The following is a 9,888-nucleotide window of genomic DNA, read 5'->3' as shown; positions in this document are numbered from 1 at the left end:
AAAATTAAATCTTTTGATTTAAAAAAAATTTTTTTTTAAACGTTTATTTATTTTTGAGACAGAGAGAGACAGAGTGTGAACAGGGGAGGGGCAGAGAGAGGGGGAGACACAGAATCTGAAACAGGCTCCAGGCTCTGAGCTGTCAGCACAGAGCCTGACATGGGGCTCGAACTCACAGACTGTGAGATCATGACCTGAGCCGAAGTCGGACGCTTAACCGACTGAGCCACCCAGGCGCCCCAAATCTTTTGATTTTTTAAAAAGCATCTGATCAAGCACTGTTTTGGTAAAAGAAATGAGAAAGTTTTGAAAATGGTGTGTTTGCTAGGATTCTGATGTCTGATCTAATTAGAAATGCCACCATCATGAAGCAATCAAGCCCCTCACTTTATGCAGGAGTATCAGGTAAGAAAGACAAAGATTGGTACCAAAGACAACTTAATGGAATAAAGGAGCCCAAATACTTAATAAAATTCTTGAAGATTATTTCTATACTAACAAGTAGATAAATGTGGCACAATCATATAATGAGAATATCAATTCTCATTATGTTGTATCTCATTGATACCCCTTTGAAGTTTGTACTATATTCCAGTACTGCATTCAACTGAGGAAGACTGAGTCTCAAAGAGATTATACCTTTGCTCAAGATCATAGAGCTACTAAGTAGCAAAACTAAAATTCAAATTTTTACATCTGATGTTAAAGTTTTTGCCTTTGACTCCTGTGCATTCTTTTCTGCCTATATTTGGCAGCTGAGGTTATTAACCATCACTGTAGAGTAAGTATTGCATACTTAAAAGAGTGCTGAGCAAAAAACAGAAGTCTGGGTCCTCAGCTCAGAATATCAATTTCCTTACCAAAAAATTATGGATAATAATACCTGTCCTGCTTACCTCATTGGGTTATTTTAAGAGTCGAATGAAACAATCTATGAGAAAATGTCTTGCAACCTGTGAAGTGTGGCCTTGTATCATTAACACATTTTTTACTTTTGCAGCTTTTTGCAAATATGTCTGTGAGCTAATTGCAAAATGGAATGTGAGCAGATGATTGAGTGGAGTTTCAGAACAGAAGGCTTACAAGAGAATTGTGTCAGGTTCAAATACTCCTTTTGAATGCAAGATCTTAAGTCTGTGGTCCTCATCACTGACTGCACTTCTCACCTGGGGAAGCTTTCAAAGGCATCCATGCCTACGTTGTTCTGCCCCAGACCAATTAAATTACAATTGCTAGGGGTGGGGCACTGTCAGTGTTATGTTTAAAAAACTCTCCCAGTGATTCTAATATGCCATGAAGGCTGAGAACTGCCATCCTAATTGATCTAAAGTCAGCTCAGTTCCATGGGGCCCACCATACCCTTTCTGCACAGGCTGCTCCTCACTCCTGGAAATTGCTAGAGTTGGAATATTGCCATCAGGCAGCGAGGCTAATATAAAAGTCTGGTCAGCCAAGCTGCTAGGACAGCTAATGATATTGTCGTTTGACTAAAGGAAATGGATCTATTTCAGTTTCATTCAAAGAAGGAAGTGTCCAGTCTGGGGGTGGGGGTGGGGGGTGGGGGGAGAGTGCCACAGAGGCTGGCTAAGCAATTATTTAGGGCTCTGCCACAATCACCAGCCAGGATAGCAGAGGGTCTGCTCTGAGCCTTTGTAAACTTGGCTCTGCAAGTTAGTTTATCTTGGCTATCATGTTGTCTGAAGAGCCCTTGTTGGGATCCTGGGCCTTGCTGCCTATCAGACCAAAGCAACAATCAGCTTACAAATTAGTGTGTTAATAGTTCAAAACCTGAGGCCATAGAAGAAAAAGCTCTTGAGCAAGAATAACATTAGGTGTGCTACAGAGTTAATGTAATTCAGAGCTAGAAACGCCCTTCTTTTAGAAACAGGCCCAGTTTCCTAAATGTATTGCTCCATGGGACCTCCAGTGAAAGAATTTTGATTACAGCACCACCATGAGAGAGTACCAAGATGGAGAAGTCATCTGGGGGAACTGAGGGTCCCTGTCATCTAGGGTCTGGGCTACATCTTGACAAACCCAGGAACTCATTGTGTCATAACACTCAGAGGTGAGCAGTCTCTTAGGGATAAACCCACATTAACCAAGCTCACAAAAAGTCCAATCCTGAATTACACAATGATTAGACATTAATATTGGATGGTACATTCTCTACTTGTAGGAAAGACAACACATTTGAATCATAAATTAAACTTTAAAATCAAGGATACAATTAAGAAATTAGGTGATCATAAAAGATAGTATCATCAAGCTATTGTACTGGATTCATTCAATCTCTCTGTAGAGGTGACCAGTTAGGTAGAATGAAATGCTGGCACCTTCTGTCTGGATTACATTGGAGAGTCATTGACAAATTCTTGCTATTCAGGGGTCACTTTTTCAAACCAGGGGTCTCCACATTTTTCTGGTTGTGTTTTTCTTAGCAGGAAAACACAAATAAAAATTAAAAAAATTATAAATCCATTTTTCAAATCATCTGCAGATAATTTTGAATTTTTTTTTTTTTTGGTATCATCTTCTTGTCAGACCTGACAAGAATGTTATTGCTTTTACTGAATAACATATCTGACAGCTTATATTAAAGGTAAGAGAAATGTCAGCACTACCATTTTATTTGCTTGTGTTTTAATTATTAGTATCATCTTTAACTTGTGGTTTCTTTGAAGGAATTTTGTTAAGCCCTTGTCCACTTTGTGAGAGTTAACTAAGTGAAAACTGAATACTGTACCATAATATAATCTATAAGTCCATTGAAAAGGGCTTAGTAAACTGCAAGATTCCATACCCTGTGCTGAGAGGCAAGCATGAGTGAGGCCATGGTCAACCTCCAGTTGTGGAATTCCCTCCCATTCTTCACTGGGATACTTCAGTAATGAACGAGGCAGTTCTTCAGACAATGTATAATACAATGCATTCACTCAGAGCCTAGAATATTTTACAGCTTTGGATACAATACAACACAATGTAATACAATACAATACAATACAATACAATACAATACAATACAATACTATAGTTCTTAGAAATTAGGCCCTTAATCCTTAATTGGACATGGGCAGTCCTTAGTCTCTGTCTCGCCGTTTGCTGAGTAGGTGAGTCTTTTATGTAGATGTTCAATCTGTTTCATCATATTTTGATTCTCTTTATTGATATGTCTTGAGGGGAACTTTATCTGAAGTTTTGGGGGTGCCTAAGGACTATACTGCTCTATAAGAACCATAAAATGAGAATGAGGGAGCCATAGTTATCATATTTTACTATTAGGAGAATGGTTTTATTTAAATTCAGAAGCAAAACAGCTAAACACAGAGTTAATTTGGTTGAAGGGATCAGGATGAACTAGTTTCAAACCCCTCTCTTCAGAGACTTCACCTACAGGGTTTCCCAGGAATGGGAAGCCTTCTGCAGAGTTTGAAAATGACAGCCCTAGAACATTAAAAAATTGGTTGAGATGGAATTTTGCTATAATTAGTGCTGTGTTATAGGTAAGTCTGCAGGAACTAGAGACAAGGGGGATCCCATGTACAGTTTGTTTGCAATGAATTAAGAATAAAAAAAAAATTCTTTTTAATTTTTTTTTTTAATGTTTATTTATTTTTGAGACAGAGAGAGACAGAGCATGAACGCGGGAGGGGCAGAGAGAGAGGGAGACACAGAATTGGAAGCAGGCTCCAGGCTCTGAGCCATCAGCCCAGATCCCCACGCGGGGCTCGAACTCACGGACCGTGAGATCGTGACCTGAGCTGAAGTCGGACGCTTAACCGACTGAGCCACCCAGGCGCCCCAAGAATAAAAAAAAATTCTGATCCAGGTTTTATCCTAAAGATATTATAGCATAGAGTTTTAGAATTTGGACTCTATAGTCAGACAGTGTGTGTTATTCTTTTCATTTCCTCCATAGAGAACTTAATTTTATTTTGTTTTTCATTTTTTAATTTATTTATTTTTGAGTGAGAGAAAGAGAGAGAGAGAGAGCATAAGTGAGACCAAGGGAGGGACAGAGAGAATCTGAAGCAGCCTTCACACTGACAGCAGAGAGCCTGATGTGGGGCTTGAAATCAGGAACTGTGAGATCATGACCTGTGCTGAAGTCTGATGCTTGACTGACAGAGCCATCCAGGCACCCCGATTTTATTTTTTAATAGGTTAATACATACATGTGATACTATACGGTAAGGTTCCCTCCCATTCCTAACCCTCCCTCCCCTAGTTCTTCTCCCCAGCAGCAACCACAGATACAAGCTTCTTGAGCATTTTTCTAGAGGTGGTAAAGGCATATTCAAGCATACTTGTATATATACTGCATGTAAATATATATTTTAAAACAAATGGTGGCAGGGGCTCAGTCATTCAGTTGGACGTCTGACTTTTGATTTCAGTTCAGGTCAAGAACTCATGGATCATGGATTTGAGCCCTGCATCTGGCACTGTGCTGACAGTGCAGAGCCTGCTTGGGATTCTCTCTTTCCCTCTCTCTCTGTCCCTCCCCTGCTCGTGCATGTGTGCGCTCTCTCTCAAAATAAATAAATAAAACTTAAAAAATAAAACAAAACACCCCCCCCCCAAAAAAAAAACCCCAAAACAAATGGTGGCATACTTTATGCAATTGCTCTTTACTGTGCTTTTTTTTTTTTTCCATTTAATTCTTGGAATTGGTTCACTCTTCATTCATTCAACACATATTTATTAAGCACTGTGATAGACTGGAATATTGTTCTCTACTCCTCATGATAGGGTTATACATCCTGCTCTCTGCCCTTTGACTTCAGAGACTCTTCCAGTTAGAGAAGGTATAATATACTTCTCTCTTGACTTTGGTTTTGGCCATGTTTTCTGGCCAATGGATTGTGGGTAGAAGTGACAGTGTGTCATTCTAAGTAGAGGCTTTAAGGGGCATCATATGCTTTCATGTACTTGTTGAAACTACAGTGGTCCATAAATGAGCAGATACTAGAAGCCAATTTAAACCTAACCTGTGACCCTCAGCCTAGAGCACTGCCACCATAGCTGCCCTACATATCCACAAGGGGAAAAAAAAAACATGTTTTTGTATAAGGCATTGATATTTTGGGGTTGCTTGTTATCACAGCCAGGAGCAAATTAAGGCTATTATGTGCTCAAACAGTATTCTAGGTGCTTAAGTTCATTGGGAATCAGACAAAAATCCTCACCCTCATGGAGGACCTACATACGGACCTGACTTTTTAATGGCTGCATACTATTCCTTTGTATAGAGGCATCGTGATTTATTCAACCAGTCCTTTTTTTAAATTTTATTTTATTTATTTATTTTGAGAGTAGGGGCAGGGCAGAGTCTGAGAGGGAGAAGAAAATCCCAAGCAGGCTCCTTGCTATTAGTACGGAGCATGACCTGGAGCCCGAAGTCACACACCATAAGATCATGACCTGAGCCAAAATCAAGAGTAGGACACTTCATCAACTGAGCCACCCAGGTGCCCCTCAACCAGACCTTTACTGATGGATTTAGGTTATCTCAAAGCATCAGTCTCAAAAGTTGAAAAGCATATTTCCAACATAAATGCATAGAAAGCACATATCAAGTCTTAATTTAACTTATAATGAAGAACCCACCAGGAGGACAAAGTTGGTTCGAAAGAGAATATGAAAGTTGAATAATGTAGTCAATGGATAAAAAGAAATTCTGAAATAAAATTGTTAATTTTGATACAAAACTGGCTAATGGCCTATAGGGTAAAAATAATTTTTGAGGTTTTCTTCTACTGGACAGAAGAAATAATCATTCCCCATTGTCAGTTTTAGAGAGTTGTAAAATGTCTGGGCTTTAATCAACGGTAAAATTACATTCTCCGGAGACAGTTTTTGCTAATACTAACAATGCTACAATATCCTTTTATACTCATTTTTGTGTGCATGTGTGAGCATATTTTAAGGAAAAGTTTCTAGAAGTGAAATTTCTGAGTATATTAATTTCTACTTTTGAGAGAGGTTACCAAATTGCCCTTCATAGAAATCATACCAATTTACCTTATTTCAAACAACATATGAATGGCTGTTTCTTCATATCTTTTCTACACAATGTTATCGAAACTTTTGCTAGCTGCCAATCTGATAGAATAAAAATAGCACCTCATTATAATTTTAATTTAAATTTTTTCTTACTATTACTATGATTGAATATTTTTTCATATCTTTATAAGTTATTTCTTTTTCCTCTACTATGAACTGTCACTTCATTATCTTTGCCTTCAGAAAAATGAGGCTTTATCTGTCATATGTGTTCCAAAATTTTTTTTCACAGTTTCAGACATTTTTAATCCTATTTTCTAGCTATTTACTATTTACTAGCTGTGTGACCTTGGGCAAATTAATTAACATCTCTGAGCTTAAGTTTACTCATTTGTAAAATAGGGATAATAACATAGTCCTCAATCCCATATTTGAAATTCTGGGATACAGATTTTAATAATTTTTTTTAATGTGGGCACCTGGGTAGCTCAGTCGGTTGAGCATCCGACTTCAGCTCAGGTCACGGTCTCACGGTCTGGTCTGTGAGTTCAAGCCCTGTATCAGGCTCTCTGCTGACAGCTCAGAGCCTGGAGCCTGCTTCAGATTCTGTGTCTCCCTCTCTTTCTGTCCTTCCCCCTCTTGCACTCTGTCTCTCTCTCAAAAATAAATAAACACTTAAAAAGTTTTTTTAAATAATAAAAGAATAATTTTTTTTTAATGTTTAGTTTTGAGAGAGTGAGAGTGGGGGGAAGGGCAGAGAGAGATCAAGACACAGAATCTGAAGCAGGCTCCAGGCTCTGAACGGTCAGCACAGAACCTGATGCCAGGCTCAAACTCATGAACCAAGAGACCATGACCTGAGCCTAAGTCAGATGCTTAACTGACTGAGCCCCCCAGGCATCCAGGGATAAAGATGTTTTAAATTCTAGGAGCTTTCAGTGTGCATACACTGTATGTAACGTAAAATCCCAGGGAGTGGGAGCTCTTCAAGCATTAATATTCCTATAAGAAACATATGAATATACTAGATGGGATTAATAAAGCCTGTGAATGACCTCATGTTAGTTGAAGTTTGCCATCAAATGAGCTGCATATGTTTTGTTTTGTTTTGTTTTTTTCTTAGAAAGTGGAGCATGGGAAAAATCTGCCATGGTTTATTATATTAGTTTGTTGAAAGTTAAAAAATTTTGTGCAGAAGAGAGACCTCCTCAATGGTATTGTAACTGGTTGGGAGATATATCTACTGATTAGACAAATATTGAGACTAGCCCACATGGGAAGGACTGGGTAAGAAAAGATACTCCATGAAGATGCTATTAGAAGTTTGTGAAAATAAAGTAAGGAAAATATAATTGCTTGTATTCTGTCATTTTTTTTTTACCCTACAGATTTTAATTATTGAATACTACTGCTCTGCTTTTGTTCCATATGAGCTCTGTCAAACTCACTTTTGATTTTCAGACTTTTTTGGATTTCGAACTGTGCTTAGGGTATGTAGACCTGTGGTATCTTCCTCCATAAGGTGGTTGTGAAGATTGGATTAAATTAAACAATGCATGTAAAGTGTCTATACCAGCTCCTAGAACATAGGAAGAGCAAGATAAATATTATTGTTACTGTTGTTTTTAAGATGGAAGTGCTAAGCTCTTATAAATCTTGTTTCCAGGCCCTTTAGCTTGGCAAAGGGTTTTGCTTTGCTTGATGTTCAGATACGTTTCCTTGTAAAGGTGACTGAGATATTTGAAGAGAAGAGGAGAGAAGCATTTTTATTCTTTGATGGTAGGGAATAAAGAGAATGACTGGACTTTGAAGCCAGATAGGTCAGGGTTCAAATTCCATACGATCAGCTTTAAAAAAAAGAGAGAGAAAATTACCTATCTTCCAGGTTGCTTTGAGGATTAAATATAGCTAGATAGAATAGAAACTGCTCTGTACACAATATGTGCTCAATAAATAATGGCAGTTTTTTGTTAGGGTATGTTCAGGAGGGCTGAGGTACAACACTTAACCCATTTGCAGTCTGAAAAGCATATAATCAGCCACTTTCATGACAGAAAATGAAGGAGTTGGACAAGGATCAGAGAAAGCATTTATTGTACATAAAGAAACAAAGCACTGTTACCATGATCTGTTCACAGGAAGATGGCACCAAGCCTTCCTCTGTGATGTAATGTCATGGGACTTTGGGGGTGGGTGGGGTGGGGGGAGGAGGAGGGGATATAATGAAGCCTGGGATGAGCAACTTCCCCTCCCCACACAGACAGAGGGCAGTGTTTTCCCAGGTGATATGGTAGTGTGAAAGCTTGTAGCCTTTAACCTCCAGGAACTTTCTATTGTACTGTGATTTTAAAATGTAGGTTGCCTCTATTACTATAGGATACCCTGACGTTTCAGGTTTAATGTTGTCATACTACAAAGTAAGACTGCTATCTGTTGATCAGTATACTCTGAGGACCGATGCTATCCATTCCCGCTTGGATCCCTACTGGATTCAATTCAGATATAAACCTCAAGAAAGGGCCTACCATGTGCCAGGTGCTGAAAATACAAAGACATCTGATAAGGTTCCAGCCCAGGAGGCACTGGCAGAAGGGATGGATAACTGATAACTCCTACTAGGGAATGCAAAGTGTTGAGTGATATAATAGAGCTATGAATAAAGTGCTGTGAAGGTACTGAGGAGAAAAAGAATGAATTCTTCTAGGGAGGTTAAGGGAAATTCCTCCAAAGGAGTGACATTTGATCTGATCTTTGGACTGAGTCATTAAGCAAAAAGGCTTTGAGATGGAATGATGAGAAGAAAAAGCAGAGGGGGAAGGTGGGGGGTTAAGGAAAGAATAATGTTCTAAGTGAGAGAAACTGTGGAGACAAAGATGTGAGGCTGTGGACATGTTCATTCGTTTGTTCAGTTAGTTACTGAACAAACAAACATTGGTTGAGAATCAGACACTCTTCTTGGCACTAGGAATATAACAGGAAGCAAGACAGACCAAGGTCCCTGATGCTTTCATGAAGTTTACACTTTAGAGCTGGATGGGACAGAAACAGAAGACGAATAAATAAACGAACAAGGTAATTTCAGAGAGTTATATGTGTCATGAAGAAAATAAGGTGGGAGAGAGTATGATAGAAAGTACTCTGGGAGGGGGAGCAGATTGGGTAGTTGGAAGAGGCATTTGACCTGAGAACCAAGTAGCAAGGAGGCAGTCTTCTGTGGCAAAGTGTTTCCGGTGGAAGGAACAGCAAATAAAAATACTGTTAACAGGACTAGGCCTGGTGTTATTTGAGGAACAGAAAGGCAGCCATCTTGACTGTAGCAGCATGAGCAAAGGAGCTGCAGGGGAAGACCAGAGAGGTTGGCAGAGCTGGTTAGTAGGGCCTTATGGACCAACTTAAGGAGTTTGTTTTGAAAAAGTACCATTTGGTGTTGTACAGAGAATGGATTGGAAGAAGGGAGATCAGCTGTTGGTTACTCTAGGCAAGAGATGTGGGTGGTTTCACCCAGGGTGATAGAACAGATAGATAGATCTTTTTGATCTATAGATCTGAAGATATATAGATATTTTTGAAGTAGAGCTGACAAGATCTGCTGATGGATTGGTGTGGGGATGGGGGAAAGGAACATGTATGTAAACATATGAAATACAACGATGTGAATGTGGCAACAGTGGGAACATGGGACTGGAGAGGTTGCTGGAAAAGAATGGCTGTTAAGGCTTTGGGAATGAATGAATTTGGCCTTATGCAGAGGAGACAAGGGTACTGGGCCATTGACAAAGCCATACTGATAACCTGTCTGGGAAGCCAGGAACATCTCAAACTTTTACTGTCCAGGATTTTTTTTTTTTTTTTTTAAAGAGCTCTTTGGTAAAATCTGAACAA

Source organism: Panthera onca, chromosome E1, assembly GCF_046562875.1.
Source record: "Panthera onca isolate mPanOnc1 chromosome E1, mPanOnc1 haplotype 2, whole genome shotgun sequence".
Lineage (NCBI taxonomy): Eukaryota > Metazoa > Chordata > Mammalia > Carnivora > Felidae > Panthera > Panthera onca.
The sequence above is the reverse complement of the archived record's forward strand: the minus strand, read 5'-3'. Positions refer to the sequence as shown.